Consider the following 17,359-nt stretch of genomic DNA (forward strand, 5'->3'; position numbering starts at 1 on the left):
TCTGGGTTTCCCCTGTGTTCGCGCGCGAGTCTCCTATTAACGCTCATAATAAACAAGCGTATACACTGAGAGGAGGATCCAACTGATCCGGCGGAGACGCCGATGACTATGGGAAATCCATTATCCCGGGGATACGAGAGCTCTTTCGCAAATAGAGCGAGATGATCCTCGTGCGTGTGTGCCGTGTGTGTCCTCGATGTCTCCGATGTATTATTGTTATATGCGTGTAGGTATCTATTATACTCTGCTATATGCCGATATGCGTGTTTGAAGCTCCGGTTACCAAGTACCCTTGCCCCTTAACCCTTTTGCTCGGTACATATTATTATCTGTATCTATATGTGGGGCTATAATTACAGTGATATAATTCTGATGTGTGTAATGGATAGTTGACCAGTATATGCACTGTGTATACACTTTTAGCTATTTTGAGAATAATTTTTTATTGACGGAAGCGTAATTGTAAAATTTTTAAAATAAAAGTTATGAAAACTACGATTCGATAGATCGATTTTTGAACTTTAACGTCGGGGCGAGGTTTAACTATATGGTAATCTAAATAATAGGTAATTTTTAATTACAATAAACTGAATTTTATATAGAAATTTCAGTAATCCGTAGAGAGCAGAATCTCGGGCGAAATTTCGGTAAAGATCTTACCAGATATTTTTCATGCTAATTTAACACAAATGAAGATTTTTTCCTTAACAATTCTAGGATAGCTATTTTCGTATCTCCCTGATACTCGCATGCGAAATCTCTGGTGAAATGTCAAAATCTCATAGGTAGGTATAGGTAAAAATTAGTAAAACATATTATTATTAGAAATAAGGTATGCTGGGAGTGCTGCAGATACTGGTCAACTTTCCCCGTAAGCGATTAATTGCTCGTCATTAGTGATTTTGATAGCCGAGTGATTTTCCCGAAAATGACGTCAACATCCGAAACTATAGCGCATACGAGGATATACATATACCTATATGGGGAATTCTAGGGGAAAAATAAACTTTCTCGACTTCAAAAACAGCGGCCGAAAACTCTTGGGGCACGCGCCCAAACCGACTTGTACATGTTTAAAACAACGTTCCAAGACTGAAAAAGTGCCTTGTTACACCGTTTCATCGGCCAATCCAATTCATCGAAAAATAGCCATTGTTCAACAGCAAAGGTGCAAACAGAAAATGTACTTTGGTAGTATGAAAGAACGGGAAAAAGGCTTTAATTTTTTAAAAAAGTCTTGAAAATGTTTAATTTGGTCAAAAGTTATAGCTGCAATTGAAAATATGGAAAAATCATGAAAAAAAGGTGCGAATTTCTGGAATCCGTAAAATCCTGAAATTTTCATGATTTTTCCATATTTTAAATCATGCGTAACTTTTGACCAAATCAAGCATTTTCAACGCATTTTTTTTCAAATTAAAGCTCTTTTCCCGTTCTTTCATTCTATCGTAATACATTTTGTGTTTGTATATCCTCCGTGCATTTTAGGTACGTGTCGTTGAACAATGGCTATTTTTCGACGTATTTGAAGGGCCGAGAAGAGAGTGTCACAAGGCACTTTTTCAGTGTTGGAATGTGGTTTTGCATTGTTCTAAAAATGTGTATAATTGAGAAATAAACGGTCTCCGGCAGCGTGCCCCAACAATTTTTTTCACCGTTTCTAAAACCAAGAAAATGTATTTTTCCCGTAGAATTCCCCATGTACAGGATAGGCGACCCTAATTGATTAATTCCACGGTCTATTATTATATTCGCTCGCGAAATTAATAATTAACACAATATATTAACGTTTACCAAAGGCTCAGCTTCACACACATACAGGCACGATATCTGCATACAATACCGAATTTCACCAATGATGCGTACACGCTATATAGCCAAGCTGTACGGTACATTGTGTGCTCACACAAAAGCGGCTCCTATAGCACATAGTGTACAAGGGCAGTTTTACCTCCGTTTTTCGCCTTGTTCGGCTATACGACGTCGTCGTCGACGTCGCTGCTGGCTGTTGAATTTCATTTGCCGCGGGATATATATAGAGGGCCGCCTACTGAAATTCATAGCTGTCCCCTGGCGGATCGCCTATATATACTATTATACTCCTCGTCCTATAGCCTGTTCACATGCGCATATACACACATCCGGCCTCGCGTGTGTATATCGGTTACCAGCCCCCGCGACCAAGCGGAGATTGATTTTGCTCCCTTTTTTCCTCTTATCTCTCGGCTTTTATACACAGTCTTGGGCTCTTTGTTATCGACTTATGACTTTATTTTTAGCGCGGAATCCCCGACGAGCAGTTTGACATTGAACTTTGATGCGTAAATTGGTAAGAATATCGTCGCGTAAAACTTTTATCATGATCGAGATCCGCCGCGATGATTATTTAATTACGCTGACGGCTTTAGCATTATAGCTATACTGCTGCGATGATGTATAATTAAGGCGCTGTTTCAACGAATTTCCAGGCTATTACGGAATAATTTAGCCGATCGCGCGTAGCGAGCTGCTCTCGTTAATAATTGACTAAAGCGCGACGCGTGCGGGACATTCAGGGAATGGCCTTTGGATATATAGGTATAATTTTAATTGTCGCGATGCTCTGCAAATTTAATGAAAATCCCTTTGCCTGTATAATTAGTATACGCGCGTCCGCGAGAGCCTGTTAATCAACGGCTCTCGTGTGTACATAATAGTCTAATTTAATAATACCGGTTCGATTTCGATCATTTGTTTTTACCGATTGCGAGAAAATAATTCTGTAACAATATAATATACAGTTTCATTATTTAAAGCCATCTCGGTGAGTTTGCGTTGAGTATACATAATTACGCCGTGTGGCCCGAGTTACAGGATTGCGGAAACTTGCCGTAAACTAACCAAACTTCGGAGAGTAGGGATATACGTCTAGCGAATTACTCATAAGTTGATCGGTATTAGACAAGACGTGTGCACAGAGGATTATTAACTCGATTGCACGTACGTCAGCGGTCGTGATGCAGAAATATGTACGAGGACAATTTTTTTAAATTCGTCTGTTTTTGGGGCCACTAAATATGGCGAATTCTGAAAATGAGTTGTTAATTACGTCACCCTGGCAGAAAATTGACCCTATTGGGAGTTTAAAGTTGCAATACGCCCTCTGGTGGATGCGACTTTATCGCCGCCATATTTGATATATATAGATATACTATATATATCGAGTTGTTATTGTTATATAATATATTGTTATGAGCTTTAATAGTTTTTTTTTTTAATTAAATTTTGAACAAATTTTTTTTGACAACTTTAAAAATATTGCAATTTTATTAGTTTTAACCAAATCAATTATTCGTTTTTCTTCAAAACAATTGGATATTTTCATGTAGGAAAGATCTAAAATATACTAGTCTTCGAGACAAAAATGAAATGTACTACTTTTCGTTAGAAGCGACGATATTATACTCTCTCCTACAGAAGTTATATCTATACATAGAAATCGCGTGCAGCGGCAGCAGGTTTCCACGCAATTATCGTTCAATAAAGCGTCGTCGGTCTTAGCAGTTTGCGACGACAACTCGACCATAATCACTTTGAAGTAAGTTTACATCGATTGTCCGCGGAGAGAGAGAACGAAGCCATCCGGACTCTCTCTATCTCTATCTCTCCAGAGTCCAATATCGCCCTAGAGTCCGAATCCGTCTACTCTTATTCGTTGCGCGACTCTACAGCGCACAACACAGCCCGTTGCATTTCGAACTCGCTGTATACACGTATATACCAGAACACGTGCAGCAGCCGCACTGTGTCCGCTAGCGCTGCATAATGGAAATGCGGTTACGGCACAGGGCTACGGTAATTCTATAATTTCGAATTACCCGCCCAGCTGTGCGCGCGCGCAAGCTCGGTTTTCTCTCGCTGTATCTACTCTCCTCTCTTCTCTCGACTGCTGCTCCGCTGCTGCTACTGCTGTGGCTTTTGCCACGACTAAAAAAACGTATAGCCGACACGCTATGCGCTTTGAATTTCTTGCCGCCGACGACTCGCTGCGTATGATATACGCGCGGAGTTATATCCTGGCGCTGAGTAAGAGGAATTAGATGCTACGTAGGGAGAGACTTTGGGCGAATTTTAGGCTCCGAAATTAGAGTCCACGTACTACGCTAAGGCGTTTAATTAAAAAAGGCAATTAGTTTACTCGCATGAGTCTGGATGATGAACTTTAATTTGGCCCACGAGCCAAATTACAAAGCTCGTGTGTGTAACGCGACCTGTCTCTGTTGTGTTCAAGCTGCGAGCTATATATCGCGTGAAATTTAAATAAATACGTCGAGGTAAAAATCGTTATAAAAATCTGGGTCAGCTGCGCGGTTTTGCCCTCACTGGCGTCATTGCAGGTATGAGAGAGATCGTTAAAACCAGATGCGCTCGCATAACGAAATGATTTCGCGCGCGCGCGCGAACGAGAGTCGAGGAACGGATATAAATGAAACAAAGAAGTGACGCGTCAGCGCCGCGGACGAGGTAAAAGAGGATAACGGCACAAAGAGGATGACGAAAAAAAAGAAAGTTTAATAGAAAGGATGTGCAGAGTTCTAATCGCCGCGAGTTTTCAATCTCTTATTACAATCTTTTATTATATCCTCTCTTCTCGAACCTCGAGCTTTTTGCCCCTCTGTATCCATGGAATCATTCTTATTATTCCCCGCTGTCGTTGTAGGTCTGTATACAATCCGCATGTGTATGCGTTTTTTTTTCGAATTTCCCGCGCTTACCCACGCGTTATGTGCATTATTGAAACTTCATTACGCGAATTCGCGCCGGCCGCGGAGTACAGTAATAACGTTATACACGCGCGTATGTGTCTGTGTGTTTAATCGAATTTTCATATTTCAGCGCAACAAAGGATGTTGAATAAAATATACCGGTGAAAGCGTAAACGTTTCGTCGACTGATCAAGCGAATAGAAACGAGAATAAAAACGAGAACGCGATCTGGTAGATCAACGGAATCCAAGTTATTTGAAAGTTCTGTGGTATTCAATCTAAGAACTTGCTAGTTTTCTTTGTCAGTTTTTGTTACAAGATGTAACGCTTTTTATCCTAGTTCTACGGCAGTTTTTAGATTGAATATTCTTAACTATTTTCTTCCGAAGATAGTCAAATAACATGACACAGGTGCACGTGGTTAATGGCGATTTAAGGTTAGAATTGGAAAATCATTACTAGCAGGTTTCTAGCCGTTGTCTAGCCGCGCAGACGTTGTCATTTGCCCAACTATCTTCGGCAGTTACTTTTCAAAAACAGCTCAATCTAAGAACTGTCAAATCGAAGTAGGATAAAAAGCGTTACATCTTGTAACAAGAACTGACAAAAAAAACTACCATGTTCTTAGCTTTTTCACCATTTTAAATCGGCCAATTTCTACCGGTCTACTATGTATATTCCCAATTTAATTCCAACCCACACGTGTGTATGTATAGCCTCGTCAGCTTCTTCCATAGTACCATAGTTTCCTCACTCGGCTTTCTTTCTCCCCTTTTCTCTCAGGCGCAGCCGCCCGCACGTACATAAAGAAAAGCCTCAGCGCTCCGACTTCGCTGCGAATTAGACTCCGATGATAAAGCCTCAATTTCGCCTCGCGAGCGCGCTCGCGGTAATGTTATTATATTTTTCCCCGAGAAATTCGTATACGCGTCTCTCGAATGTAAAGCGCGCCGAGTTTTCGCTTTGTATATAGTGTAGCAGCTCGGCTACGTGTACTGTACGAGTTATGCATGAATTTTAATGCGACGTGGCTGTATATGCTGGGAAATTAATTATGACGGCTGCGCGAGCGCGCGGCAGAGTTTTCGGAATTACGCTGTGCCGTAGTGCGTCTGTCGCGAAGCGAACTTACTCGAGTAGGAAGGAATGAGAATCAGAAAAATCGCTGTGTACACTTTCAGGATTAATCAAAACACAAGCTTGTCTGATGAGAGAGGCGAAGTTGAAGGAAGTTGAATTACTCGACTCCATTTGATTTCACGTGCGAGTGTATAAAAGTTTGAGAGAAAGAACGATATATATATATATATATATATATATATATATATATATATATATATATATCATCTCGGCTATATATACAGCTTTGAAAAATGAGTTCGCATATTCAACGGCTCTTAATCAGCTGATCGAGTTTGATCGAGCGAACAAGGCGGCGAGTTATTCCTGTCGCGCTGAATAATCAAATTCCAAGCTCGCTACGAAGAGCGAATTTTTTTTCAATTTCTTGATGAAAAACGTATATAGCTGTACAAACGTGCGCTGGAAAGTCAAACCAGCGACGCGTACGTATATATATGCGGGGGATGTGTGCCCGTAGGGCTGCGCAGACGTCGAAAGATAGCCGAGCGTCGATCAGCGGACTGGTCGAGCCGATGAGCAATATCGATGCTCGTCGTTCCGGATATACGGCCGCTGACTCGACTCTGTGTGGGTATACGTGATGGCAGCTTGAAAATAATGTTTGCGTCCGTATATGTAACGCGCGGCTGTTGTGTGATATCCGGAAAAATTATATTCGACGAAGCGTCAGTTCTCATGTCTGATGCGGTGAGTGAGAGGTGATGCTCTTCGCGTCAGTTTTTAATTTCAGTTACTAATTGCTCTATAATCCATGATCATGCGTATGTATCTATGCTGCTATGAACGAAGCCGTCGATTTTTCAGCTAAACTTTCGGCGAGTAACCCGATCGTCGAATATGCACTCGAATTATGTTCCGTTGCATATCGTGTGTACTATCAACATTCGATATCGCATAATATACTTGATGTACCGACGATATCGAAGCCCGGCAGCATCACTTTACAACTAACGGAACATCCATTATACAGTTTGCAAAATATCTAATATTCAATAATTATCGGCAGCTCTCTCGAGCGACGTGAAATATTAACGCTCGCAATATACATGCGAGAGAGGGTAATTCACCTTTACCGCTTATCGGCGATCTCTCTCGCCGTGTGCGAGCTTATATCCTATGGCTGTACACGCTATACAGTCGGGATATGTTTATCGATTTCGCATTCGGCCTCTCACAGCTGTAATTACTTTCGCTCCTGGGAATTATTTTCCACTCGCGCCGCGGCGACGCTATGCGTGGGTGTAAGTATATACTAGTTTATTTGACGCTGATCTAGCTGCATCGAGTCGAAGACGGTGGATTTGTTAAACCTTCAGTTGCGTGGGTGTACAGAGCTGTTTGTTTTAATTAGAGGCTTTGCTAATGAAAATTCGTCGGCGGAAAAAGTTTCGGCGTTATTTCAGGGTTTAAAGTTAATTTTGATGCACGACATCTAAAATATGATGATTAAACGGCTGAAGCGACGCTGCGGCGGTTCTGGAGCATCGCTGCAGTAGTTTCTCTCCGGGGAGCAATATTTTTAACCGAACACACTGACTTGACTTATTGAGCTGGCTAGCCGTGCGGGCATTTTGATACCGTTTTTGCAGCTCTCTGTGTGTGTTGATGCTTTAATTTGAATTTTGGATCTCTATACGGATAGACGCTCTGCATGCGAAATAATTTATTAAGCGGGAAATGTATTTTTACGAACTGAATAACGATATCCACGTCGAAAATGGCTTACCTGAAACAGAAATAAAAGGCACGTATTAATGATGGATTATAGTTGTTATACGAGAACAAGAGATTTTTAATGTATAAGTATAAGTTTTATAAGCGGATTTTTCGCTCGTTAGGTGAGCCGCAGATACTTACGCACTAGTGCGTTAGCATTATACAAGGGACTTGCGCACGTAGATCCTACAGTACTCGTTAGTAAAGGCTAAATGGAGGCTTTATGGCTTTACAGGCAGAAACGCGGTTCTTATCTCCTGAAACGACTATATGAATCCGCCTACTCCAAGAAGTAACAACACACTTGGAACGCATCCGCGATTCAGCGGAGTTAATTCCGTTGAGCTACAGTACAATGTACACTCGTAGTAATGGATTCTGGGGAAACGATTTTTAGAAATGCTCCAATTGGAGTGATCCACTTAAAGAAATTAAGGGTGTACTATATGAGATTGTGAGTTCAAAAAGTGATGAAAAAAAAAAAAAAAATGGTTAAAATTCAGTGACATTTGGAGCCTGAGAAAAATGCTAGAAACATTTGAAGATTCAAAAATTCGTGCATTTTGATCTAACGCTTTGCAAACGAAAAAAAAAACATTGTTGGTACACTGAGAAAAGTACCGAGTAGAGAATAATATGCGAATTTACCGAACTCAGAAACCAATGGATCATTTGAAATTTTCGTAGCAGTCGGTTGTTGCTATGGTAAATTTTTTAATTTTTTCAGCATTTAGCACATACAGACACATCCATACGGACCTTTGTAAAATCACTTGATTTGAACTCCAATGCCTTAAAATCGATTTCTAATCGGTTATTGATGAATTCGAGAATTTTACTTTACAAAGTTTTTTCTAGGAGAAAGAAAATTTTTTTAACAGAGGATAAGCAATTAAAAGCGAAGATTTTACAAAAATGAAAAATCAGCAAAAAACTATTTCCCATGTTCGGAATTTTCCCTTATTGTTCTGCATTCGATCCACATATAACCGAACGTATACCTATGATGCAATATGGTCCGGTTATCGGCGTGCCAGCAAAAAATTTTCGATTTCTATACAGATATCAAGTATTGTTTCCGGTTAGCCATACGTTTGCACATAACGAGTGCAGCTACATCGTGTTTCTCGAAAAGCAGAGATGGAGAGAGAAAAACCTGAAGTAGCGTTTTGAAAAACTCTCCATTTTCAAGCTTCAATAACGGCAATAAAGGCTTCGGCCGCAAAGTTTGCGCGCCCGAGGTGACAATAAACGCGGTTCGAAGCGTAAGTAATAGGCGCGTCGAAACTTGCGACACTGGCCGCTGCAAGGTGTACTATAAGGTAAGTTTTGTGTGTCGTCGTCGCGCAGTATAGGTCCCCCAGGGACTGGGAGTAGGAGCTCCTTTTTAGTCTTACATCCTACAAATCGCTTTAGTTGCCAACTCGTTGTAAAGTTGCCGTCGCACTAATTTAAGGATAAATTGCTCGACCGAATCACTTAGGGATAAATTACCGTGGCGGACTTTCTCCGCATAAGAAGGGAGCTAGGGAATTTCAGGGGAGAGAGAAAGCCAGAAACTAGAAGCGAGAGCTCTCGCGAGTTCCGCGAGAGAGATAAGAGGAGATTGAGTGAGTGAGAGAGAGAGAGGGGGGCACGAGCAAGAATGAGAAAATTCTAATGAAAATGAAGGGGAGTCGGGCGATGGATAGGAGGGAGGGAGGGAGGTTCCGAGCAGATGGCTCAACGGAACCGAATAGCATACGAAAAAGCTCTCGACTTCCTTTCTCTCTTTCCCATTCGATTTTTACTTATTCTCCGACGAGAACCCTTATTCGGATTTCGAAAAGTCGGCTTGATTGAAAACGCTTTTTATACTCCTACATGGGGGAAGCATTTTCGAAAAGAACTGTGATACACGCAGACTCTCCAATCAAGTTTTACCACCTACTAACCGTAACAAGATCGATTTTCCATCAGCCAGCGAAGCATAATGACATCCTAGAAACGAGGTACAATAGCGGGGTGTACCAGAACTTCGTTATACCTGCCGAGTTCGTCAGGGATATCGAAAAGAGGGTCGACAAAAGGAGAGAGAGAGCTGTCCCTCCCAGGGGGTCGGATCGGAGCCGTAGCCGAGAGGACGTAAATTATCATGGAGGCAACGCTACGAGTGTCAGAAGCTTTCAAGGATCAGCCAGGAGTAGTAAAAGTCTCGCTGAGATCAGACGTTTTCCATGGAATAATCGGCTTTTTCGCTCGTGGGTCTCCTTCTCGAGTATCGGGAATTTTTAACCAACCGTAGAGATCCCGTGTGCCGTAGTATACGGAGGAGAAAATTTACCGAGGAAAACTTTTCCTTTGTTCATACGGATTAAAAGGCACAATCGCTGATGGGAATATCCACGTTATAATTTGCTCGGGAATAGAGTTGCGCGTGAGATCATGCCGCTTTAAAAGCTTATTTCGAGAGAGATTTCCTCGAGATAAGAGAGCAAGTCTATTTTTAAAGCTATATGTGCGCGTTGAATTTCATTCATTATTCGCGCCGCGCTCATCTTGGTGAAATTTTCTGATGCGTCGTTTAGGTATAGTGAAAGTATTTTATAGCGCCGCGTGTACGAATTTATGATTATAAAAGTCTGTGGGAGGAATCCGCGTTTAAATTATTACGTCCATAATTTACCGCGATAATAGTTGGTTCTCTGCATCAAAAATTCTTCGATGAGGCCGCAGGCGAGCGCGTTAAGATTTTCAAACTTTGGGAGGGAGCGAAACGCAGACAAAATATACAGTAGTGCTGGATTTAACAAAGGTGAATTTTGTGATGCAGCTAATAATAAAATAACTTAACAGATTTTTCAATCTACAAAATATTCTAAATTCTTCTCTAATTAAGTGAGGAAGCTTGTGTCTAATATCAGTGCTTTTCTCACACTTCCGACAAGACTATTACTCCTATACTAGACAGTCTCAGGCCCACATTTAATGCTATACCGTTATTACTTGAGTCTCAAGTCTCGAGAAAACTCGGCCTCTCTTTTATTCCAGTTCGCTCAATCATAAAAAGAGCTAGTATAGGTATTTTTGCTCGGATATTCGATAGTTATTGCCATAGTAATCCAAGACTCTAGAATACAGTTGTCGTCCGGTACCGGATGCCGACTTAACGACGTTAAAATGCCTCTACAGTCGAGGACAAATTGAGTGTTCGATTTTGCTCGACTGCAGACGCGAATCGTCGACGAGAACCCGGCGCTCTTTTCAAATAGCGCGATGCAATCTCTTACGCTCGGCTGCTGCAACCTCCGAATCTTCTTGCGTTTTTTCCCACAGCAGAAGCGCTACTGCTTCACGTCGAGCCATTTCGTTCGCTATTCAATTGACACGGACGCGTTCCTACCCCTGCAGCCAATTTTATACTCCGGCGGGCGCAAGCGCGGCTGTATGAGAAATTAATTGCCGCACTGACGACGACGGGAAGGCCGCATTGTTATATTGATGTTATTGTGCCGGGACTCGTCGCTGAACCTTTGACGCGCTTCGATGAGCTCGATTGAGTTATTTTGGGAGAAGAAAGCACGGGCTCTGCATCCTCGGAAAATATAATGTTATTTCTGGACGTTGTTAATTTATTGCTTTATACGGATCAGTCATCATTGGACGCTTTTAATGGAATATAATTAGTCGACTCAATGGACAATTTGATTAACCTCGCAATGCTTTCAGAGTTTATTTTGGCGAGGATCTATTCGCACGAATAAATAATTAAGCCGCTGTTAATGCGATGAAACTTGGCGATCAAATTGTTAGAATATAAATGAATTTTAATTCTTAAATGTAAAATGTGTGTGCAATAAACTATACTAATTTAAACAGAAAAATTTACTGCTGCATTTATTTATAATATATTCTTAAATGGTGTACCTACGCTAAATCTAGTTTGTATACTGAAAAACTCTTCGGTTGAGATTCAATGAAATAAAAAGCACAACCAAAAAAAATCAGTCTGCGGTAAAAAAATGCAAGTTTCGTATATATTTTGAAAAACACTAGAATCGAACTTAAAAAGCAGTCGTGCGTAATTTTTTAATGCTAAAAATGTTGCTATTATATAACAAAGTGTCCTCTGTCAAAATAAAGCAATCAAGCACGTTAACATATCGATCTTCTCTTCTCTCCGCGAATGATAGAAAGTTCACTGGGCATTAAAATCCTAGAGAAGATGAATTTCCCTCGCCGAATAATTAAGAGTTTCTTTGGCGCTGTAGCATCGACGTGATTTTCGCCGCTCAGCGCCCGTCCAGACACTCGTCGAACATAATCCAGGTCGAATCCAGTCGGCCCATCCGACTTGTTTAACGAGCTCGAGGAAGGGGCGTACTTTCCGTGATTCCGAGCTACGGTGCGAAAGCGTAGCTGAGGGCAAGTACTGTATAACACGTGTACCACCTACACTCACCACCACGGCAGGCATTGGCCGGAGTTTGATTGGTCCGCGTAGCTATGCGTTCTCGCCACCGCAGCTCGTTAGCCGGAATCGAGGCGAAAAATCTCCCTCGCTCGTTTTCACCTCCGACTACTTTTTCCCTCTGCAGTTGCTCGCTCTACCACTGCCCTTCGGTGTAGCACATCTACGTGGCCGCACACGCTTCATTTGGTGCGGATCGACGGATTTTCACCGACGGGATTATCTCTAGCTTTTAATTATTTTCGAGGGATTCAAATTGATTTGCCGCCGGGACGAGTGATGATGCGATTAAGCATTTTGATTTATTGATCGTACTCAGAGACGGCGGTGACTTTGATTATAAAACCTACAGCTATAATGCTATAACATTATAGAATGATAGCCAATGGTTTTATCGATATTTTCCTTAAAATTTAAGAATGAGCATGTCTGCAGCTGCATTTGTTTCTACGCCAAGCCCTCTTTTTATTCGACTTTTGTTAATGAAAGCCCGGTGTGCCCTTTTTTGGCACAGCTCTTCTGTTGACCCGCGATTCCTTTGTTCCTGCTACAGTAGCAGCTTCGACGTTTGATGGTGGCTTATCGACTGATAACAGTTTCTTAATCATTAACATTTCGATTGCGCAACGTTATTTTAAGCTAGTTTTCAGTAATTAAAACTGTGAGACTATATTAATGTTTTGATTTACGGTGGCTGCGCAATTTAGCTCTGAAATTGATAATTGGAAAAAATAAGAGTCAAGTATTTTTAACAGATGATTCAGTCAAATGCAGTTAAAAAGGAAACATTTGCATAGCAGCGCAAAGGTAATTTTTAATTGTAAAAACAGAATCAACTTTGTAAACAAAATTGTCAGTATGCAACGATATTATGATTTAATTTTCACAGAAAAATATTCGGGACTTCCCTTTTTTTATAAACGTACATGTATATCATCATACTTGCTTTAATAATAGCGCGCCTACGCGTGCGTTTCTATCGTCGCAATCGAATGCGATCAAGGGAGAAAAGTAAGTCTGGTCGCAGTACACAAACATTAGTAAGCTATTGAAGAGAAGCTAAAATGCGTCATGCTCTCGATAAATTTGAAAACGAAACCAAGTAGGTGGCGCTGATCTCAGTGTACTTGAGCATGAAACCAGTAGGCTGGTCTCAGCAAACTTGATAATATAACCAGTAGATGGCGCTCGTCGCGACAAACTTGAGAATAGCACCAACAGGTGGCGCTAGTGTCAACGATCGACATCAACGCTATGGTATTGAATACCATCGATCTACGACTAGCAATCATTTTCGAGTGAACAAGTGAAGAGTGAACAAGTGAAGAGTGCAGTTCGAAGGGTTTCAAAAAGTGATTTGGGTCCTTAGATTTTTGCTCAATCTATAAATCACTCGGTCGCGATTTATAAGATAAAATTAAAATTAAGTTACTAACATAAGTGTGTTTAAGATTTTTATACTTAAACACACATTTAAAATTAACAAATAAGTTTTACCTATATTTTACATTCGATAATTTATACCGTGTTCAGTTCTTATCTAAGTAATTCTTAAGTTAGTGTAGTTATAAATAAGTTTATTAACTTGTTTATTAAAAAAATAGTTTATTTATTAATTAATAATTAATTATACTAGTTCATTTAATAAATCAGTTTATTACTAATAAAATTATGATACCAGTCCAGCAAGGCAGTGTTGACAGCGCTCTTGAACTGGTGGCATTGAATAACAAGAGGCCGTCTATTAAACTGATATTTAGGCGTTCCATTGAGTCAGGTGAGTGGGAAATTATAAATAATAACGAAATTGCGTCAAAAAGACGAAGGCGATCGTCTGATCACGAAGTAGGTGTATTAGTAAAACGGCCCTGTATAAATGTTCAAGCATCTCGAGCCGTTAGTTGTGTTGTGGATCTTACAAACAGTGATGATGACGATGATATTGTCTTTGTATGCTCGAGTACAAAGCGCGATAATTGCTATCAAGATATTGCAAATAAAACTGCATATTTTGATAGCAAATTAGTTAATGTTGACTTGAGCGCGTTACAGCCAATAATTTCGAAACGAAACTCATGGTTGAACGACGATTCGTTAGATGCTTTTCTTGGCGTAGTTCAAGAAAATCATCCCGAATTCGAAGTGCAGAGTGTGATGTATTTATACTATCCACGATGCGTTCAACCTGTAAAAAGTAAAACCAGTGTCGTGATTATTGGAGGTACGTGCACGAGCCATTGGCGCTTTGCGTACTACGATGGACATACAGTGCGCATATATGACACGATTCCTAATTACACGGGTGGAAAACCCGTGAAAGAGGAAAAGCGTTATATTTTGCAGCGCTTTCCAGGCATTTTGGAAAGCGATATCAACTTCGTTGATATCGTCACAAAACAGCCTGATCGATACAGCTGCGGAGTTTACTCTGCTGCTCTTTTGCTTGATTCTCGGAGGAGATCCTTCGAAAGTCAAACTTGCAAAAGATGTTTCATTAATGCGTCGACATTTTTTGCAGATATTGCAAAGTCGAAGATTAACTCTTTTTCCAATCGCGGCTACAGGACATAATTGAGTCATCGAAGTAGGATCCACTGCAACAATGTAATTTATAAATATGAATTCAAAACAAATAATAGTTGCATGCATAAAATATCATTTATACACTTTACATAACTTCTCATAATTCTCCTAAAATTTCATCTAGTACATGATAGACGTTCGTGGTTATATGGCTCTAGGCGATGATTCCACGTTTTTTTAGTTTATTGTATAAAGAATACTAATTTTAGAAAATTGAACTATCAATGTTTCATTTACGAACACATAGTATATAGTTTAGAACAAAATCCATTTTTTTTAAATTAATAATTTTAACATTTAATTTCAACTTATTGGAATCAAAATAATTGGTATTTTTTATACAATAAAATAAAAAAAAAACAAAAATCAACGCGCCTGAAGCGCATTGTATAATTATTATATAATGTGTTTCCGACAGTACCTCTTGGGTGGTGTGGAAATCTGTCTTCTCGTTTTTCATTAAAAAATAGCACTTTTGATGTTTTATAATTAAGGAATACACACATGGATCGTTCTGGCCAAATATTTAAATATTGCTACCTATTATTTATAGTATTGTCTGGAACCGTAATTGATTTTTTAATTTATTTACAGTCTCTCTAGGATACGCTTTTCGTACACGGACAATTTCACGCGGAAGTACGCGTAAGTCTCCATCATAATCTGCCTCTCTTCGCGTGCAAAAAAAAATTTTTGAAAAATTGCGTATGAAGAAGCTGGCAATAGCTTAGCTTAAAAATATATAGCTTACTGAAGAAAAAGTTGCTATGTATAAATATTTTCTATTGCGTTTCAGCGACTTACAGTTATAATTTTTCTATTAATTGGATACGATTAATATTTTTGTACATTTTACGAATAAGTAAGCGCATATTTTGATAAAGTATTGAGTTTTCCCCAGCAGTCCCCACCATAACGACCTACAGACATATCTGCATCTCAGATCGACATGCAATGTAATTAAGCATTAGACGCGGGTGACGAATTTATTACTATAAGACCGGAATATAAGTAAGCTTTTATTAATGACACTACGCGGACCCTCTTTAATCGCTTTATTGTCGGAAACCTTTCCTGCGTTCCTTTTTACCTGCATAGTTCTACGCATAAATACGCATTTTCAAAGATACGCCCCTACATCTCTCTTCATCTCCACCCTGCCACTCACGATCACCTCTCTCATCTCTAGATACGAACAAACGACATTTTAAGTTAAGAACTTTAAAATTATCTGCTCTCTACATTTAAAACTTTCATTTAAATAGCTGTAACCCGTTAATTCTTGTTACGGCAGAGATCGTCAGTAAAAACTTTCAACAACTCGCCATTTTCAATATGTTGAATTTATGTGGAAAAAATGCAGGGTAAACATCACGAATACAAAAGATTTTTTTGTTATTTCGTGAGGGGGGGGGGGGGAGCTGTCGAGTTTTTGTCTTATGCCAGTACGAATCAATTTCCAATTATGAACGCATATTATTAAATTTAGAACAAAATAGATTTTTTTTTAAGTATCTTTCCGCAATCACAAAAGAAATGTATCATTTAAGTTAAACTTATTATAAACAAAATATAATTTGTATAAATATAAGCTAATTTTTAGTAATTAAAACTGTGAGACTTTATTATTTTTTTTATTTTACGGCGGCTGCGCAATTCAGCTCTTAAATTGATGATTAAAAAAAAGTAAGAGTCAAGTATTTTTAACAGATGATTCAGTCAAATGCAGTTAAAAAGGAAACATTTGCATAGCAGCGCAAAGGTATTTTTTAATTGTAAAAACAGAATCAACTTTGTAAAAAAAATTGTCAGTATGCAACGATATGCTGATTTAATTTTCACAGAAAAATATTCGGAATTTCCTTTTTTTTATAAACGTACATGTATATCATTATACTTGCCTTAATAATAGCACGCGTGTGTTTCTAATGTCGCAATCGAACGCAATCAAGGGAGAAAAGTGAGTCTGGTCGCAGTAAACAAACATTAGTAAGCTATTGAAGAGAAGCTAAAATGTGTCATGATCTCGATAAATTTGAGAACGGAACCAAGTAGGTGGCGCTGGTCTCAGTGTACTTGAGCATGAAACCAAGTAGGTTGCGCTGGTCTCGGTGAACTTGAGAAAGAAACCTATAGGTGGCGCTAGTCTCAGCGAACTTGAGAAAAAGTAAGTGTAAAAGTATTTTTAACGGATTATCAAAACAAATGTCAGTTAAAAAGAGAAAATTCGCATAGCAGCGCAAAAGATAATATTTGCAGTACGACGGTTTTCATCTGATTGAAACCACTTTTACATTGCTCTTAAAATACTTAATGTTAACTGTATCAGTATATCTACAATAAATAATGGTTGTATTATATTTATTTTGATCTAGAATGAAAGATATTTGCAAAAACTGATTCGACTAATTTTTTGTTCTTCACCAACAAGGCTTGTTTGTCACTAAATTTATTACTTAATAAGTATGACGATATTGCGATTTTTCGCATGAGCCAAAATATTAATTTCTTGATCGCTTGTAGAGGCCCCAACTTTCTTAAAATTTATATGGATGGTTTTAAATTTATATTTAGTATAGAGTCTAAATAATAATAATAATAATTAAAAGTTTATGCTACTACAAATTTGTATTATAAACTGATATGGGTCTCAGATGGTGGGTGTGTGGCTAGAATCTACCCGCATATACCTGCAATGACGGTCAGTTAACACGACGGGGTT

The 17,359-nt window shown here is 39.4% G+C and overlaps 1 protein-coding gene across 2 annotated transcripts in view; it reads right to left on the reverse strand.

Moving 5' to 3' along the window:
• LOC100678838 overlaps window positions 1-17,359 on the reverse strand; it is a 176,349-nt gene that overhangs the window by 26,520 nt on the left and 132,470 nt on the right. The window lies entirely within an intron of this gene.

This window comes from Nasonia vitripennis, chromosome 4 (genome assembly GCF_009193385.2).
Source record: "Nasonia vitripennis strain AsymCx chromosome 4, Nvit_psr_1.1, whole genome shotgun sequence".
Classification (NCBI taxonomy): Eukaryota; Metazoa; Arthropoda; class Insecta; order Hymenoptera; family Pteromalidae; genus Nasonia; species Nasonia vitripennis.